This window comes from Pseudopipra pipra, chromosome 1 (genome assembly GCF_036250125.1).
Source record: "Pseudopipra pipra isolate bDixPip1 chromosome 1, bDixPip1.hap1, whole genome shotgun sequence".
Lineage (NCBI taxonomy): Eukaryota > Metazoa > Chordata > Aves > Passeriformes > Pipridae > Pseudopipra > Pseudopipra pipra.
Genome location: NC_087549.1, coordinates 44,928,896 through 44,949,450, shown reverse-complemented (window position 1 = coordinate 44,949,450; position 20,555 = coordinate 44,928,896).

Below are 20,555 nucleotides of genomic sequence, written 5' to 3'. Positions count from 1 at the left end.
TGTGGCACGGCATGCTCAGTTGCCATGCAGTGCTGTTAGAGAGTGGTTTGCAAACCCTGGAGGTGAGTCTGCAAGCAAGATGAGAGCAAAGGTCCCAGTAACTTTGTTCAAGTAACGTCCCTTCTATCAGTGTCACAGAGAGGAGCAGCAGGTGAGTCAATATGCCACGAAGCTGCCTGGAGAACCCTGTGACACCACGGCCCTGTCTCTGACAAGGATTCTTTACAACTGCTTTAAACAGCTTCCCTTATCTGTGCATGATGAGCGTTTGCAGCCTTCTGCACAGAATTTAACAGTATTACTTTCCCAAGTGGAACAGATTCTCACAAGGTATCAAATCTCATTGAATTAAGTGACAGCCGGTCTAAAACGTCTTTCCTGCCTCACTTGGCCAGCCTAAATTGTGAATTTCATCTACATTTACCTTTTTTGCACTGAAGACCTTTGATAAGAAACCAGGCTTACTAAGATTGTCAATGACATCAGAGTATTGTGTTGTTTATCCCATGAACCAGTCATCTTAGTTTGGTCTGTGCAGGGAGAGGGTTTGGAGCCATTGCAGCACAATGGAAATTAATTCTTTTAATTGTTTATTCTTAGTCAAATAATAGCACTATTAATAGATACTAAACAATGTTCTATGGAGGGACAATGTGGAAAATAACATTGAATTTGAAGTTTTTCTTATCCTGTTGGCTTTGAGCCAGGTTTTTTTTGTTTGGGGAGGTTTTTTTGATTTTTATTTGTTTATTTGTTTGGGGTTTTTTTGTGGTGATGTTGTTGTTGTTGTTTCGGTTTTGAGTTTTTGTGTTTTTTGGTTTGGGGTTTTTTTTTAATTCTTGATACAGATGAAAGAATAATGTATGGTTATAGCCACAAATGGCTTCCAGAAGATTTACTAAACAATAGTCTGTTGCTTCAGGATTCCTATCACTCTCCTGTTAGGTTTTTTTTCACCTCTTTTTTTTTAAATGAATTTAATAACCACGAAGAAAAGCAAACTAATTGAAATTATTCCACTCAACATTACCAAATTTAGAGAATACAATTAACTATGGCATACACATCAACACACTTAATTCTGTAAAACACTTATCATGGGCAGAAATACTGTCATTACTAATTATAAAAACAACCTGAAAGAAAAAACTAATAAGACTAAAATGAAGAAGCAAATTGTATTAAAAGTGCTAGGAATGCTGCAGAACAGAATTAGAGGTAGGAAAAAAGAGGATTTTAACCTTAAGAAACACATTCAGTGATACTTCTGTTTTATTTTAAATGGCATGAGCACATTTGTATTTGAGTCAATACAATCTGCTTATCAGAAGCTCTTAGAACTTTACAATTCTGCCTCTCCTGCTGGAAAGAGATGATTTTTTTGATTCTCATATCATGCAACATATTCCTCTAATATTCAAATAAAATGTCAAATTTCTGCTACAATATGTGAAATGTGCTACTGTTAAGATCCAGGATCTCACCTTATTTTCACAAGTTTGTTTTTTTGTTCATATAGACTAGAGAATTCAGCTACAGTGCAAGTAGCATCAATTCCAACATCTTTGCCATTTGTCTACTGTATCAGACAGAGTTGGCTGCCTCTCCTCTCTGTATTGCTGGTTTCATTGAAAAGCTCAAGAAAATCACCAGACTTTTCCAATGAAGATACTGAGAACTGTTTTTGCAAGTGTATCACTCTGGCCAGGTAGCATTGACTTGCACAGACCATGCCTCCAGAATGGCTTTTGTTCTCCATATAAGCTTTCCTCTGCTCCCTATCTCTACACAAACTTTGTCTTACCACTGTAAATTATGATCTCTTTGGAAGCATATAATTTTATAGAGCCTGATAAAATGGACAATCATCAGGCTCTAAGAAAAACTCTTGTAAATTCCCATTCACTGGCCTTTCATACCAAGTTGCCAATGCATGGTTTTGTTTAAGTGGTTCCATTTTCGATCACTTACAAATTTATTGCACTTTACATGGTATTGTATTCAGAAAACTTCAGAGGAGAAACAAGTTCATTCATTTTTAAAACCATAGAAATTGACATTGTGTTGCCGATAACAAAACTGTTTGTTTCTCTGTTTTTTAGGCTTTTGTTTTTGTTGCTTGTTGTTATTTGCTTGGTTTGGTTTTAAGTTTTACACCCCAGGAAATATTCTCAAGCCTTTTGTAGAGCCCTGGGTTCTCCATCTCCAGAAATACTATGTATCATCTTGAGCTCTATCTACATCTCCTTGATGTTTGTTATTTTCACTAATATAAAATAATTCTGCAATACTATTACCTATAAATGAATTTTAGAAATAATTGTATCATTGTGATTGTAAATCTACCCAGTTTCACTACAAAATTCCTTTAATAATTTAAATGTTTTTTTTGTTTTATTTTTCACATATTACTATGACTTGCAAGAATTTGTAGATACAGAATGAGACACTCTGGCATCAGCTTTTTCTAACAGTGGCAACTGGAAAGAAAGTTGACTAAAGCTATGAATTGCATCTCTGAAAGGGTAGGGGAAATAAATTCCTTTTTTTAAAAAAATAATGACAGTTCTTTGTACTCATGTCTTTCAGTGGAATGATCTCACCTCACAGCTTAGGCTGAAGATCAGTTTCAGTGAATTGATAAAAAAAAATGACAGTGCTGTGATGTATGAAGAATGACAACCATAAACAATGAATATTCATATCCTGAGCAGGGTTTCAGAAACTTAAGCAGTAGTGGGGCTACACACAAAACATCACTAAAAGAAATATTGAAAAGAAAGGTGCTTTGCTAGTATCCTCTGTCAATCTACTGTTCTAAACAGGATAAATGTTCTATTAAAGTTTTAGGCTTTATATTCATGCAATTAATTACAGTGCCATAACAGCAACGTAGAGGGAGGCATTATGGTTGTCTTGATCCTGGTACTTTCTATGTTTTGAGCACTCAAATGTTATGTTCTAGAATAAGCAGAACAGAAACATTAGAAGTACTTTGGGTAATGATAATTACAGTATTCTAGGATGCTAACATCTAATGTATTTATGATTAGTTTCATAATTTTCATTATGTAGAGAAGCTGTTCTTTTTGATAGTCATGACTTGACTGTCTTAAATTTTATGTTTGCCTAAAAAAAATGATTTTTTTCTGAAATTTTTCTGTTGTAAGTATGGGGATACTCAAGGTCCACTGTGCAACACTTTATTTTATAAATTTATTTAAAATAATATAACTTTAATCCTGCAAATTCCTTTGAGACATCAAACACTACCTAAAGAAACAGGAGTTAAGAGAGAGGCTTCAAGATGTTTAGATATCAGTTGCACTTGAAAGTTTTCCTTTCCTCTTTAAGTGAAGTACTGGTTTTTACTGATACTTTGATCATAACAAGAGGCAGGTATGATATTTAAATCCTGTGTTTGGATATTTATATCTATTTAAACTTAGAACAGTCTTTATAACTGCAAGGTCAGGATGCCTGCTGAATTTTCTGATGCTTAGATGCTTTGGTCTGTTCTACTGTGGCAAAAACCCTGAAACCTCACTACAAATTATTTTTACTGACAATGCACAAGTTGCAGCAGTCTAAGTAAAACTGAATTTTTCAGCCTGTGAATGCCAGTGAATACTTTCAAGGACACAAATTATCTTCTGGGAAATCTGAGTAATTCTTATGATAGATTGAATTATGATATGGGTTCAGTTAGGTAGTGCTTATTTAAGGAAAAATCAGAACAAAACATTAGCATATGTAACAGACTATCAGAATACTAAGTTATAGTTCGTGTAAGGAAATATTGTAATATAGTTGGTGGCTGGGACTAAAATCTGGTAATACTGTGAAAGGCACTGTAAACCTAGTTTGAAACAGTGCCCTAACTTGACACTTCCTCAGTACCTTCCTATTACATTGAGAAACCATATGGGTGGTTTATAAGTCACTTGGGAACTCTCAGACACAATAAAGAGATATTAATCTTTCCTTGCCTGTACATCATGGGTTCTCCTCTTTTCCACATCCACATAGGCAGAGTTTTGGGACTAATTAGAAAAAACGCTGTATTAAACTATATAAAAAACCATTTTCTAAACTGCATGCTACACGTTTTGGTTTTGTTGTTGAAAGGTTTCTTTTATTCTCCATTTTTATTTTTGCCTTTTCTGATTTTTGCATGGCTACCAGACGTACTTCATCTTCTAGATCTTCTGTTTGTCTTCATCTTAGTAGTTTTTTAAGTTTGTTTAGTTTGGGGATTTTTTGGTTTTGCTTTTTTTGTTGTGTAGATTTGTTTGTTTGTTTGTTTTCCAAATTATATCAGCTGCAATTCATTGCTATGCAGTAGACAAATAACAAGGAATACTGATGGCCAAAACTGTTGCCTAAAAGACCATGGAGGAAAAGACTCCAGGCACACACGTTCAGACACTGGTCCTATGATTTTATAATAAGGTCCATCCAATTGCAGTTCTGTCCCATTTCTGCCCCATTTCTGCCCCCATTTCTACCCCATTCTGCCCCCCAGCGCGCCTTTTTGGGAATTGAGTCTGGGAGCATTTGGGACCCCCTTCTTTGTCATCTTCATCTTCTTCGCAGCACGTACAGTCCTTGGAGTTCCTCCAAAGTTCTGAGCTTGAAGATTGCTGTGTCTGTGTGATATTTTCTGGTCCAGGCCTTAAGGTGTTTTTCTACAATTCTACCTTGAAAAGAAGACTAAACATGCTAACGGAATTTTAGAGAGATTGATATGAGATGGGGTAGTAGGGTTGGGTATGTGTAAACATTGTGCTACAGGGTAAGGGATATAAAACAGCTACATTAAAATCTACATTCACAACACTTCTACTTCTAAAATCTGTAAAAATTAAAAATCAAAAAAACTCTGAGACATCAGTCCCCCTTTAGAGGTGGACAAAACTCAGTCTTGTCCAATCTCTACTACTTACACCTAGCATTATACCAAAAAGATGAGCAACATCTATATCATCGGTTCAAGCAATGAAAACACTAAGTTGCCACTGGCGACAGAATATCAGTCTTTAACTTCACTTGATATGGAATTGCTTGCTAAAGGAACAGGAAATTTCATTAGTTTATTCTAGTGAAGTTTTCATTAAAAATTTAGAAATGAATACTAATTTTCCAAAACCTGAACATTGCTACAACAGAGTTCAGGCTGACTGTATTTCAAGATCCCTGATACTACCTGAGAGTCTGAGCCATGGATCTTTGGAACAGCCTTTCTTTTCTTGATCTCATTACACTTTTCCACTTAGGAGTTACAGGTGGTTATCCACTGAATCTGTTTTACTACAAGAAGTATGTGTTCCTTTTCCTGCCACATGAGCAATATAATATCACCTCTTCAAGATTTCAGTCCACTCCTCTGAGATTGTTTTGTGGACTCTGTGTGTTTAGTCTCTAGGTATATAGATATATAATCTGCTCCTTGTGTTTTCTGGGCGAAAGAAAGCAGTTATTGATATAAACAACCTCTGTTTACCCTTAGCTCTTTGTTGCTTGCAGTCCTGAAAGAAGAGAAGAGCAAGGCATGGAGGTGAAGCACTGCAGTACAGTCATTCTACCCTTTAAATAAACTTACTTCTGCCAATACATAAACTCAGAGAGTTAGGAGGGCCTTGAGGTCATCTAGTCTGTTCCCCTGCTTCAGGGTGGCATCTCCTACTGCAAGGAGTTTTTCCAAGGAGATGTCTCATTTATCTTGTTCTTAAATACCTCCTGGTGACAGCGTGCACACAGACCTCTAGTACCTCTTCTAACCTTTACAGTTTTCAGCTAATTTCTAGCCTGAAGACCCCAGGTGGCAATTAAGGTCCTTACAAATTCTCTCATTCAGCTGGATTACAGGCAACAGATTGCCCGTACAAATTTCTTACATTATGAAAAATAAATATTTAAAATTATATTTATTACCTTTGATTGTTTAGGATAAAATGTACAGCAAGCAAATTCCCACTGCTCACAAAGGCTTACTTTAAAAGGGAAACTTCTTTCATTGTTTCTTTTGTATGATATCTCTTCTTATAAAGTCCTGTGAAGCAACCCAAAAGGGGAAAGTGCAACTAATTGTTTTTGTAATTGTAACTGTAATACAAATGTAGATGTTTTATGTCGCAAAACAGTCTCGTGTTTAATGAGCATTTTTGAGAGAGATTCCTCCAATATGTTTAACTGAAAATTGCCTGTATTTTTCATGTGCTGATTTGATTTCTGCTGGTTGCATTAAGAAAGTTAGAAAGTTGTCTATGAATAGACAATTGTACCTTGACTAAGGAATCAGCAGCTAATGGAATATTTATTATATTCAACTAACCAAATGGCTTCCTGGAGCCAGTAGTGAGATAACTGTCTCTGTTGTGTTATGTCTTCAAATACTGCATTTCCTAGGGTCTCTTAACTCCTTACAGTAGTTAATGTGACAGATTATGATTACACACAATTACTAGTAACATTAATTTTTTCTTACTGATTCTTTGAAGTCAACATGGGTAGTATTACTTTAATGAAGTTTATATGTAGAGAGCCCTTATTTTAATGCCATACTCAGTTTTGCATTTCCTATTGATCATTTAGAGAGACTTTGGGAGGATATTGTAAAGGATACTTACCTGTGCATAAGTGCCAAATATGTGAGCTTTTTGGACAATATTAAGCATATTAAATAGCTATGTTCATCATAAATTACAGACCTATGTATTTCCACCAAAGAATAGCAAAGTAAAGAAGAAAGACCCAACTAAATTTTTTTCTGTTGAGCATCATATGTAGCTAGACAGAGAGAGGTGGTGTGCTCTTCTGTCACTAAAAAAGTTACAATGAAACAATACAGTGCCCATCTGGAAGTGGGTAGGCTAGGATATAATTCAAATGTAGTTACACATTGCATCCAAAACTTAAAGGCACAAACTAATCTGGGGTTAATTGGTAGTTTTGAGAATTTGTTTGTGTGATGTTTCTGAGCTCCTAAAGGAGACAGTCTCACAACTACATTTATGAGACTGGTTTTTTCCTCAGGTAGCTAGAACTGTAAATCAGAGCATGTTCAAGCTATAGATTAATGAAAACTCCTACTTGACTTCATCTTTTAGGATTAGCCTAGTTTTGATTATGCTGTACAATATATTTAGTGGGTGATTCTCAGCTCCTTGCAACACCAACCCTTTAAATATTTCAAGTAAATGAGTATGCTTATAGAAGCAAAACAAATTTGAGCACGTTTCAAAGTGCCAGAACCCTCATATGGCAGTTAAACCATATTTCACAGAGCAGGAGTAGATTATTATCAGTTACCCAAACTCAGCAAAGGAAAACTTCCATTAGAGAGGCAGTAGCCTGTTAAAGAATGCGTGCAAGCAAGTTAGTTTGCCATGGAGCTTCTGCTCTACTCTCATTGTTTCCTCATGTAATAGCTTTTTGCTGGCCTGATAGTCAGTCTTTTATTATATTTCATTCAAGCAAAATTTTTATTGCCTTCAGTGAATTTACAGGGCAAAGACAGCAGATTTTACATTCAAACTGATTCTTATGTATTCTTTCTGAACAAATCCTGTGCAGATTTTAGGGCATCGATTCATATTAATTTTCTAACATCAAAATTAATTTTTCCTTCTTCTTGGGGGTGAGGGTGAAGGATTTTAAGTTTATTTATGATTTATCAAATTTCTGTTGTTACATACTAAATTTTAAAACACCTCAAAAATTTCTGGCAGAAAGTAATATTTTTATTCTTCGCGAAGAAAGAAAAAACCCGCAACAATCCTCATCAGTAATGACACCATTGAAAAATGCAGTTGTATAAACCTGGCAATAACCTATTCTCACCACAGATCTACTTAATTGCTTCTGCATTTATAATAGACACAACAGATGATTAATGCTTGGTGCACTGAGCAGCAATCTTTGGGAATTACTTAAATAACTTTTGTGTAATACCTTAGGCCATAATTATGCAGGTTTATGTAACTAGCAAATGATGCAAATCATGTTTTCTGCAAATATTTAACAAAACACCAGCAGAACAAACTGTGTTTCTGAACAACTATAAACTGCTCTTCATTTATTTGGGGCATTCCATAACTTAAGCTAATTATGGTTGTTAGCTGTAGATAAACACATTACTAAAATACCCTTTAGTGCCTTCAAACGAAGAAATATGAAAGTTCTACAGTTATTAAATTGCTGATAAAAAAAGATTGAGAAAATATGCTTCTTTCAAAACTTGGAACGGAAGAGATGCCCCCAGCACCTGTAAATTGTCATTTCCAAATTTCCATTTTTAAAAGACAATTATTTGCTTATAGCCACAGAAATTATTATGAATCCATATTGACACCTTGCGGATAGCTTGGTCACATGCAGTGAGCAAGTTCCATACATACTTATTTATCTTGGAATATGTTAGTCTTATTAGCTGTCTCATAATTAAGAATGTGTGCTGTTTCTGTTTGAAGCTCTTATAGTAGTTCTGTATTTTATAAAGGGGTTGTATCCAACAATACAGATCGCAGATGTTCAAAAATTGATGTGCTTGACAAGTGAGCCAAAGAATAGACGACAGTTCAAACATATAAAATGTCTGTCATGATAAAACTGGTTAACATCAAACTTCTTTTTAACTGCTGTCCTACTTACAGGGGCCAAGACCAGTTTATCACTATGTGGGTATAACCAAAACTGTGTGTTCTACACCCTCTATGTCATTTCTAATGAACTGTTAATAATGGATGGTTTGCAGCAGGAGCGTTGTAACTAGGTGATCTTTAAGGTGTCTTCCCCAAAGCATTCTATGATTCTGTGATGGTGTGATTCTGTGACTTAAACTAGACGCCCTTTACCATTAAAGATAAAAATGTCTACCAAACCACTAAAAATCTCAGGAGATGCCATGCCATTTTTTAATGATAATCCAAAAACAGTCCACTTCATACAGTGTGGTGCTGGTAAGGACACCAAAATTCAATTCCACATGTTCCTTTACTTCACATATACACCGGAGTTTGAAGACCTTACCTATTCTGACCTTATTGTACTTCTTATTTCCTTAGTTTACTCTCCTCCATGCATTCATTTTTCTTTGCTTTGCTGGGTAGTACAGGAAAAGCGAGGAAAAAAAAAGAAAAAAGAAAAAAGAAAAACGCACTCCAAAATCAGGGTTTGTTTTTCCTGTTGTATAAGACAGTGATCATAGAACAGGTATGTGGGAAACTGCAGGACGTACAGATAATACTACACTTACTTCCTCTTGAAGACACAGTCTATTCAGTGGGTGAACCAGTTAAGTCTTGAATTAATAAAGATTTGAAGAAAATAAATCATACCATGGAGTTATTCTAGAGAAAATATAGGAACTACAGACATACCCAAAGAGTCTGCATTTCAATGTGTAATATACTTCTAATCACTTCCAATTTATACTGCTGGAATTCTGAAGAGGCTTGTCACTGTATAAATAGTTTGGAACTGGTAATTTTTTTAACTACATTATACAGACTGAATATCGATAAAATAACATTACATTTAGTTTTCATGTCATGTTCTGAAATTCCTTTGCCAAGAAACTTTTTGGTCTATGAAACTGCAGAATCCATTGCAACATGCAGAGATGTGCCATATGTGTCTAAATGGCTTATAAATCATTTGCAGAGTATAAGAAATTAGGTGTCAAGAGCTCAGTCTAAAAGAATGTTTTCTGTGGAGGAGGACAAGCAAAAGGCAACCACTTTGCATCTGATAATGAGAAGAAACATGAAGCAGTCCACTGAACAGCAATAGAAGCTGAGACCAATATCCCCCACTATGTCTTTTCTTTTTCTTTTCTTATTTATCTTTCTATTTATTTTTCTTTATCTTTTCCTTTTTCTTTTCTTTCCCACCTGGCAATTGTCATTCCTTTCTTTTTACTTCTTCAAATAATGTGTTTAACTATCAAAACTATTCAAACCCCAAGTCTTCTTCTTCAAATAAGATAAGAGATAAGGGTAATTTTAGACATATGATTCAATCTAACCCCTAGTATAAAGTGGTTTTCATAACCAGAAAAAAAGCTTTCTAAGTTCATATGAATATATTCTCCCTCCCTCCTTCGCTATCAAGCAGGCAAGTAATGATCCTTTCAGCTGCTACTTAAAATGAAATGAATAATAGTGTCATAGCTGTTTCATCTTAAATTATTGCATTGTGAGAGTAACTTCATCCCTTAGCCTTTACAGTTGTTTGGTACCAATTGATATGTGACATTTATGTTCCTAAGAATTTGTCAGCTGATTCATCTCTTAATTTTTTCTTAGTTTTTTTTTAGTTTGTACCTTGGTTTTTTACCTCCCAAGAAAATGGTCTAGTGGGAAGCATGAGGACAAAACATTCAGTGTTGCTGCGTATAAGATTCTTTCATATTACCATAATAGGAATGTTTTTGTATTTAGGGAACTATACAAAAATATTTCTACCAGTTTCTAATTGAATGAAAACTGTAGTGATGTCCATTCAAAGAACTGCTTATGTAAATTATGCAAAATCATGAGATTAGGATGAGGGTTATTTTTATTAAACAAAGAGTTAGAAACACTTAATTAGAACTTTGCCACTTATTATGGCCTCCCTGTGAAACATAGGTTTTGTACGTTTTTCTGGCATTTCTAGAAAGCATTGCTACAACCAGGAGTGTTCCATACTTTTGATCTCAAGTGTTAATGCTGCCTTGAGCAGCATTTTTCACTGATCATTCACTGAATTAGGATCTACTAATTTGCTTGAAAATGGAACTGGACGGTAGTATTGAAGTCTTGAGGAGGGATAGAGGTACTGAGCTAACACCCACTGGAGTTCATATCTAGTCTAACCCTATGCTGTATGGATTCTGTACTGGTGCCCCAAGCAGGGTTAACCTTTGATTTGCATGCTTTAGCAGGGAGAGGGATGAATATCTGTTGTGCAGAACTAAGGTGACCATTGCAGGGAAATAAGTGTCACAGTTATTTTGTTTGTTTGTGTTTTTTCAAAATAAACTTACTGATTTATTAAGTAGCTTATTCCTTTATTCAAATATCAGATAAAAACCCAGCATGATCTGTGTATCAGAATGTATTTATACTTTGTTAAATAGCTTTGGTATATGCATATCATGCATAAACATACTAAATTATGGTTTCAGTATTAAGTTTGGTTTATCACTTGCGCAATGGAACCTTTCTTGTGTTGGCAATATAGAATCAGCTATATGTCAGCTTAAACATTGAAATCAGTATCTGCATGGTAATGCTGCTTTCAACCTTTATTAATGCACTTCAGTAAATTAAAATACATGTTATCCTAGGTCTACAAAGTCTTAAGTAGAAGACACTGCTCAGCATGTTCTTAAACAACTCAAATCTTTGCCTGAATTCCTTCCATAGATTAGAAGGAACTGTGTTGATGTGAAGCTATAAAAATTGCATATATGGGATGCACTGTTCAAAAAACAACCAGAGATGACCTACAAAAATTAATTGAAATATTCATAGTTTACAGCAAGGATTTGTGAATTACAATTTTTCAGGATAGGTATGATACATATTCATAACAATAAATTAAACAATACAGTTTTTCTTTATACAATTATATACATAGCTAAGAGCAAATACTCTCCCTCTCCAGGGATGCCATATGTTGAGGAATAGAAAAGCCTGCACAGCAGATAGACAGGGAAAGAGAGGGCAGGTCAGTGATCAGTATATAATTTCTGGTTCTGTTCTTCATTCAGACCCCATTTAAACAATCATTTAGGAAGTCTAAGTCCTTCTCTCTGTAGCTGAACTGGCTTACTTCTGCAAATCAAGCTATATGAGCTTGTTACGCAGAATATGAGCTATCTATTAGATTACTGAACCATGACCAATATCAGTAACTAGAATAGCCAGCAATTAAGTTCTCTTCTTAAGTCATTTAAGACTTCAGATAATGGCCTGGAAAATTTGATGGCTTAAAATGTTGACACAAAAAAGAAAAAAGTTATATATACTAAATGTGGTAGTAATTTTTAACTGCCAAATTTCTTCACATTTTCTTTGGAACTGTTGAGTGCTTAGTTTCTAAATCACTTCTAAACACTGCTTGCTTTCACTTTCAAGTGTCAAGGCTGTGCAGTAATGCCATCTCTCATGTTGTCAAAGTACTGAGTTCTTCATCTACTTGGCTGATAATGACCACATGCTGTTTGATAAGTTGCTGCTTGGCAGACACCAGCGCCTGTCTGACTCCAGTCTATTCAGGGGAGTATGTTAACTTTTTAATGGGTCCAAAGCCATTGACTGTTCTTGTGGACATTTGGGAGGGTGACACAGAATGGGCAATGGTATTTGTGTACATGTCCAGGATCAGTGGATGGTGGTTCACGAAGATGTCTAGACCTAGCTGCTGGTTTAGGTATTGGTAAGAAGGAATTTTGGCAATGAGACCTAAACAGAATGAAAAGGAAAAGGAAAGGTATGAGATAGAAGGAGTGGAAGTTGAAATGGAGTGTGTCTTAGGTAAATATTTTGGAAGATATGAGTATAACATAGAAATGAAACAATGTGTTAATGAGACACCAGAGCATACATAAATATATCATTTAATGTGGCATCTAAGCATAAATAAAATGGCATGGAACAAGGGATGGAGACTGCACGGAGTCTGGCTACATTGGAGTTGACTTCCTTCATAACATTTTGTATGGTGCTGTGTTTGTGTCTGTGGTAAAACAGTATTCATAACACACCAGTGTTATGGCTATTGCCAAACAATGCTTGCACAGTGTCAAGATTTTCTCTCTTTCCCACTCTGCCACATTGTCCTCCTTCCAGATGAGTAGGCTGGTGCAAGAGACTTGGGGCTAACACAGTCAGTGTAGCTGACCCAAATTGACCACAGGGATATTCCACACCATATGACACCATGCCCAGCAAAAAAAGCTCAGAAAAGGAGTAAGAGAAAAAAAAAAGGAATGAGAAACAACACAGAGAATCGCAAGGACAGAGAAGGAGGAGGAAGATGGCAGAGAAGATCTTCACAGCAGTATAGGGGAGACCCACAATGGAGCAGACTTTGTCAGAAGGATTGTAGGCCGTGGGGAACTCACGCTCAGGGAGAGGAAAAGTGTGAGAAGGAAGAAGCAACAGTGAGAAACTGTAATGTATTGATCAGAATCACCAATCTCACCGTTATGCTGCTTGGATCAGTGGGACGGGACATCTCTATGTGGACGGTTGAATGTGCACCATATAAATGGGCTCCTGATTGATGGGTGGACCTGGCCACTGAAACCATTGTATGGATTACCTATGAATGTGAAACATGCACCATAATTAAGCAAGAAAAGTCTTTCTGGATGGTAAATGTGATCACTAGGAGAAGGTCTGGCAGATCAGTTGTGTTGGACAATTGCTACAATCCACCGAGTCAATCACTATATGTTTGCCATGGTGGAGGCAAATGGTGGTTGCAAACAAACCTTGCAATTCATGCCACTGTTTAAAACACCATTCTGGGCAAGTCCTGTGACAATATGACACCTGAGAAAGAATTGAATGGGATGATGGGAATCATGTCTGAAATAACCTCAAAGAAACCTGGGCCAGGAAACACAGCATTGAGTGTATCACCCTATTTCCCACTGACCCCAAGAAAGACTCAGTATGGTATGGGACTGTTGAATAATCAGCAGTGAATGATGGGAGATGGGGAATGGAAACACCAGGGTGTAAATTTAGCAGAAGCCTCTTGGCAATATGAGGGGATCAGAGAAACAACCTAGCACTGCCCAAAGAAAGCCTCTATTCTCCTACCCATATGCCTTTCATCCTTAAAGGATCATAAAGACATACTTGTTGTCAATCTGTAGTGAAGACCATCTTCTTTATTCTCATGATTGTATTATGATGAGAGGGTTTCAAGTGCTAGTACTTTGGTTAAACCTGTCTCTGTATCATGTGTAACTACAGTTCACCTGCAATAAGTGACTCTTCTACACTGCTTTAGGACATAGTCATTACAGATTTTAAACCTTTTTCCCTGAATTCCCCTGTTTGTCCTATTTCTCAAGTGGTTTTGGATTTTACTTTTTTTCTCTTTTCTCTATAAAGAAACAAATTAGAATGAACAGCAGAATGTTCCTTTACTGTAAAATTTATTTTCCGCTAAGTGATCATTTGGGCCAGTGGTGTCTTATATGTAGCTTATTGATTAAGAGTACCTCTAAGAGGAAATATAAAAGAAATAATTTTTTCCCCTATAAAGTAAGAACGGGGGCACTATACCTTAACACTAATGAGTGTTAGTGAGAATTCAAATATATTACTCCCAACTTTAAATATACAATTTTTTACACATGCATAGGTTCAATTAAACAGCTCCAACTCCTCTGAAATTATATCTGAAACATATCATTATCTGTATTTCAATATTATTGAATTCTAAAACAATAGGCAGAAAATATTCATAGAAAGTGTAAAATCCCATTTTCTTATTACAGCATAACACAATATTCACATAGGGTGTATGCATATAAGTATACCATATATATGCATATATCCTAATTATAAGACATTTCATAACTTTTACTGAGTTACTTGCTAATATTAAGCAAAATTCACTGTAGAATTTAATGCTATACAGTGAAAATAATTTTCAAGTTAAATGTGTTGCTTGATTCTTGTAATTGTTTCTACAAATATTTTCCAAATACAGCTCCATCAGGACTGGAGGTCATATAGTTTTTTTCCTAACATTCCTCAAACATTGTCTTTATGGAAATTAATGATCATAAAAAGGTATGTGGTTACATAGTGGCTTAAGAATATTTCCTCCAGATCAGTCTTTCATGGATTTTGTCCATAGATATTTTAATTGATTAAAGAAACTGAGCAGCCATATTTTTGTTTAGACACTATTAAATAGAACATTAAGAACTGCACCCTAAAAATTAGATAAAATCCTCCTTTTACAAATCTCAATGTATCATTTCTCATTGTATGCCCATAACCTGTATTCTCTCAGTTTTGTGCTTTCAGCATACTACAGACCCTGTGTCAATAATTTGCTATGCCAAAAGTAGTATGAAAGTTAGATTAAATATTATTTCTATTCATTTTCTAGTGTTGAAGATTCAGATTGCTTGTTCATTGATATACATGCATCGATATACCTTCATGTGATCTTGATGAGATCCTTAATTAAGAGATCAGAGAGGCTGCATGTGACCCTGCCTTTCCAAAATAGTGGTACAAAAATATGTTGTCTATAACATCATCAATGTCCATATTGAGGGAAAAAAGGAAAGTTAAAGCAGTGACAGGCCTAGATGGTTGTTTTATTGGGTCTAATTTACATGAAGCAAAAATAATCAGGGAGTTGATCAGCATTACACCTGGTCAGCCCTAATCAGTGCTTATAAGCACTTACCTCCTCAGCAAAAAGGCAGTGACCAAAATGCTGATCACTTCATAAATTTTTTGATGTATATTTAATTAGATATTTGATTCAAGTAGTGGTTAGGGAAATGTCTCATTTTCTTGTTTGTTTTGACTTGTTTCAATTGCCCTTTTCCTTACTGTAACTTGCTGGGTAAAAACTGGGAACACAAGACAGCTGACACAAACTGGTCTAGGAGAATCCTAAAATACTTGGATGATAACTTCATGGTATAGGTACTAAAGGAGCCATCTAGGAAAGATACCGTTCTTGATTTGTTGTTTGTTTAAAGAGGTCTTGGGAGTGAAGTGGTGATCTGTGGCCACAATGACCATGAAACAATCAAATTTAAATCTCTGTTGACAAGAGGAAAGTGTGAGCAAAATTTCACCCCCGGACATGAGGAGAGCAGACTTCAGTCTGCTCAGAAGGCTAGCATGTAAGGTCCACTGGGGAAATGCTTTTGAAGGTGCTGGGGTCTACCAATGCTGAGGTGCATCAATGATGATCACTTTTTAAGCACCACGTCCTAAGAGCAAAGGAGCAGGCAATTCCCAAGTATGGGAAGTCAAGCAGATGAGGCAGAAGGCCAGCTTGGCTGAGTGGGGATCTTTTTTTGAAGCTCAGGCAAAAAAAAAAGGTGCATGCCCAGTGGAAGCAAAGTCAGTTGATGTAGAAAGAATATAGAGAAGCTGCTTACCACTGTAGGGATTAAATTCATGTGATCAAAACTCAATGGGAGTTGAAGCCGGTAATTAAGTTTTACTGTGAGGAGCAATAAAAAGAGTTTTTTTAAATAAAAAGGCAGTACAGAAATAACATCAGCCTGTTACATGATAAGGATGGTCACTTCAAAAAGACAAGACAGAGATGTTTAATGCTTTCTTTGCCTATCTTCAAAGCTGATGATGTCCTTCATTGCCCTGAGCTGGAGGACCATGGCTGTGAGAATAATAAACTCCCAGCTGACCCTAAACTAGTGCGCGATATGGCACTCCAGCTGGAACCCTGTAAGTCTATGAGGACTGATGGCATTCATCCAAGAATGCACAAGGAGCTGGCTGCTGTCCTTACAAGGCCTCTCTCAATGATTTTTTGAGCAGTCTTGGGATTCTGGAGAGGTCTCAGTTGACTACAAGCTGACTAACATCCCAATTTTCAAGAAGAGCAAGAAGGATGACCCTGAAACTATAGACCTGTCGGTCTTACTGTGGTGGCTGGTGAAATTATGGAGAAGGTTATTCTGAGAGGTATTGAAAAACACCCGAATGAAAAAGCAGTCATTGGTCACAGGCACCATAAATTCATGAGGAGAAAGTACTGTCTTTCAGAGTATCCTTCTGAACACAACATCCAGGACACAGTTGGATAAACACATCATTCACTGGGTGAGCAACTGGCTCACAGGTCAGGCGCAAAGGATTATAGTGAACAGGGTAAAATCAGACTGGTGTCTGGTCATTAGTGGGGTTCTGCAGAATTCCATCTTAGGTCCTGTGCTCTTCAACATCTCCATAAATTACTTGGATGCAGGACTCAAAGGGATACTAAGTTTGCCAATGATACTAAATTGGGAGTAACTGTTAAATCCCTCAAAGGCGGAGAGGCCCTGCAGAGAGACCTCAACAAATTAGAGTGGTGAGCAATGATAAACTGTATGAAGTTTAACTAAGACAAATGGATTCTGACAAAGGTATATACAGTGTGGGGAATAAGTAGCTGGAGAATAGTGCCACAGAAAGGTACCTGAGGGTCCTGGTGGATGTCTACTTGAATATGAGTCAGCAGTGCCCTGACAGCCAGGAGGGCCAACTGTGTGCAGGGGGGCATCAGACAAAGCATCGCCAGCCGGTCGAGGGAGGTGATTGTTGTGGTCTGCTCTGCAATGTTACGGCCTCACCTTGAGTGCTGTGTGCAGTTTTGGGCTCCACAGTACAAGATATAAAGCTATTGGAGAGCATCCAAAGAAGGGTTACAATGATGGTAAAGAGGAAGCCGTATGAGGAGTGGCTGAGGTCACTTGGCCAGTTTAGCCTGGAGAAGAGAAGACTGAGGGGAGACCTCATAGCTGTCTGCAATTTTCTCGTGAGGTGTAGGCACTGAGCTCTACTTTCTGGTGCCCAGTGAGAGAACCTGAGGGAATGGACTGAAGCTGTGTCAGGGGAGGTTTAGATGGATATTAGAGAAAAGTTCTTCACCCAGAGGGTGGTTGGGCACTGGAACAGGCTCCCCAGAGAAGTGGTCACAGCACCGAGCCTGACAGAGTTCAAGAAGCATTTATATGATACTCTCAGGAGCATGGTGTGATTCTTGGGATTGTCCTGTGCAGGACCAGGAGATGATCCTTGTCATCCCTTCCTACTCAAGATATCTGTTATGGCCTCACAGACAATGAGATTTGTAAGGTCAAAAATCAGCTTATACTAACTTGTATACATTCATGTCTTTGGTCATATATTCATGTTAGGTTTCCAAGTAAAAATGAGGACATTAAGACATAAATAACATTAAAAAAATAATTTAGATATCTAAGAATGTTCCTTTCTAAAGCTTTTCAATTCCAATGTAATTCTTCTTACTTGTTCAGGCTATAGAAAAAATCTATTTGTCTTAGATACTACATAAGAGTAGATTGTGTCATTATAACAGTCACTGCCTGCAGTTTTTGAGGAGAAATTAAATTATTTAACTATTTTCCTGAGTTTTTGGTGTGTACTGACTACATCGCAAGGACAAAATAGCATATTGTAAGATATATATCAGGAAATCAAAGAGCTTTATATAAGATGGGAAACAGTCTCATACATTTCCATGCCTTATGGGGAGTTTTTAATTAACAGATTTTTGATATATTGTCAAATCTCAAACAAGTAAATGTAGAAGTAATATTTCCTAATTTAAAAATACATTACAATGAAATTTATCTGCAATCATACTTCAAACAACTAAAGCTGGATTTTGATCAAGAAAAGTGTCATAATTCTGGAATTGTCAATAGAATATCTCTACATCTACTTATGTACAGGTTATACTGGGTCCTACTCTCAGAACACATAGTGGTTCAAGGGAAGAGCCTAAAAAAAGGGTATTTTTATCAATAATTCTTAAGATCTGATTCTTAGTAACTGCAGTTTTCAGTTCTAGATCTACCATTCCAGAACTGTTACTCTTGAAGAGTAAATGTGATCAAGATCTTGCAAATCTCTGTTCTGGCTACCCAGTTGATATATATTACTTATATTGGTCAAATCTCTTTGAAACCACCAGATTCACGTGAAGGAAAATGCTATGAGCTGCCTCACAAACTAATGCAAAAATTAATTACAGTAGAAGGGACAAAAGTGAACTGATTTACATATTTCCAAATGCAGCAACTGTAAAATATTCTTCAAAGTAAATGATCATTGACTTGATGAGCTGAGAGACAGAAATGTATTTGCTATGAACTGCCTTTATCTTCAAGACTTAATATAAGAATGGTAAATTTGCATAAAAATCTAAACTCTGGATCTCAACATTAACTGCTAATTGAATACTCCTGATTAGAATTTTAATCCTTGAAAGCAATTACATTTTCTTCTGAAGCCATTTTTGATTGATTCCTTCAGTAGAGATGCTGAGAACTCTTTGGAAATAATTGTAACAGTGTTAAACTGGTGCCTCTTTGCACATCAGCCCCCTGGGAATGTCTAATTATGGGCATTATCTGCAGTCAGGACTTTGGACTGGCTCCACGTTCATGTAAACCTATTTCTTCCCAGCACTGAGAACACAGCTGGCAATTGAACAAAATATGCTGATGTGGCAGGCTGGGACATGGTGAACTTTCAGAGATAAATAATATTAATTGTAAAAAGAGGTTACTTCTATTTTAGCTGCTTCAGGAAGATAGGCTCCCTCCTACCCCCCCGCCACTTAAAAATGCAAAGGAACATATGCTGTAATTCATTATTTGAGATAAAGCCGAGGGAAAATTTTTAGCCACATTTTATTATGAAACTATAATGACCTTCTAAACAAATTATTATAAACTAGTAAGGGACTTTAAGAATACTGCAGATCCTTGCAAGTGATGTGGGGGGTGATGTTATGCTTTTACAACTGGTGCTACAGATCAAATTTTTAAAATTTTTTTGTTTGTTGATGTGCAGTTTTTTGTTTGTTGACTTGTTTTTTTGTTTTACCTACAAAATGGATTAGTTCATCGGGCAACGGTTACCTGTTCATTAGAAGAACATCCTCCACTCCACTCTGTACCCTACTCTGTTTATCTTTTGTGCTTGTGTAATTCTGATGGCAGTAGGGATTTGTTGGAATTTAAACCCAAAATCTGATCTGGTCAAAATGAAGAATCTTGGATGCAAGTCTTGTGAAGAGGGTCTTGGCACATTACTTCCCAGCACTACCAAGAAGAGTTTTCTTCCATGTATTCCATTTTGGAGGAATTTGTTTATTTTATTATTTTTAATGGCTGATCTGTCTTTGAACTTATGTCTCTGTTTTTTTTGTTGTTGTTTTTATTGGGAATTCTGTGCAAGATTTACAGGAGGAATTGTTTTGTTTCGTTGGATTTTCTTATCACAGTAGCAAACTCTTTTCTTCTTAGAACATCAGGGTGTTTTTACTGCCTCTTAAACTAGTAGTACCTCTTTGCAGGGTCACTGTCATTTAAACTGCAATCTCAGAAATTTCATTTAAAGTGGTGCCTGGATGATATTGGCACTTAGACTATCTAGATGAAAACAGAATTTTTGCCCTTTTTTTTTTCTCAAAAAATATGTTTATCCTCCAGATTAAATTCAGCAAATGAAAAGGTGAGTCTTTTTATTGTCTTCAATACTCTTTGGACAAACATCAAAGCGGCATCCCTCCTCTTTATTATTTAAAGACTTTTAAAGTGCTTCTGTGATTCCTCAGTGTGCCTGGAGTAAGTTCTTTCCTTCCTTTTCATGAAAGCAAAAAGATTCTATGTGAATATGTGCCTTCCTCACAACCACCAACTCTTAAACATTTTTAAGAATTTTAATGATAGAGATTTTGTGATTTGAGCTTGGTTCAGTGTATTGAAAGACAGAGTATCAGATTTTCATCCTAAGGGCTTTTTTTTCCTT